Source organism: Merops nubicus, unplaced genomic scaffold, assembly GCF_000691845.1.
Source record: "Merops nubicus isolate BGI_N331 unplaced genomic scaffold, ASM69184v1 scaffold33856, whole genome shotgun sequence".
Lineage (NCBI taxonomy): Eukaryota > Metazoa > Chordata > Aves > Coraciiformes > Meropidae > Merops > Merops nubicus.
Window position 1 is genome coordinate 1,612 of NW_008617539.1, and position 459 is coordinate 2,070.

The window sequence follows — 459 nt, forward strand, 5'->3', positions numbered from 1 at the left end:
AATCTGTGCCTCCCTTGCCAGGGAAACCCCCTCCTCAGGGACGGCTTTATCCCTGGAGATCCCAGACTCCTGCCTCTGGCCACAAAAATAACCCTTTTTGGGTTTTAAAATAACCTTGGGGTTTTAACCTATAAAGCCAAGCCCCAAACACACCTCTGAAACACCCCCACTGTCCCCACCCAGCCTGGGCTCCGAGCCCCCCCTCGGGGCAACACCAGCAGGGGCACACGGGGCAGCACATCCCTTTGCCCCTCTGCCCAGCCCACGTCCCCGCATCCAGCGCCGGCTCCCGGGGCGTCCTGCCTCGCAGCAAACCTCAGCGTGCTCACAGCTGCCGGCCACATTGCCTCCTCCTCCGCCCTCAGGGACCCCCTCTCCACCTCCCCAAGGAGCAGCCACCTTCCTCCAGTCACCCCAGCTGGATGCCCGCATCCGTCGGGAAAGGGCCCACGAGGATCC

At 63.4% G+C, this 459-nt stretch overlaps 1 protein-coding gene across 1 annotated transcript in view; it reads right to left on the reverse strand.

The window, feature by feature from the left end:
• The window catches only part of TGFA (transforming growth factor, alpha), a gene marked incomplete at its 3' end in the record, with an annotated part of 2,663 nt that overhangs the window by 1,605 nt on the left and 599 nt on the right, over window positions 1-459 (reverse strand). The gene's annotated exons all lie outside the window — the stretch shown is intronic.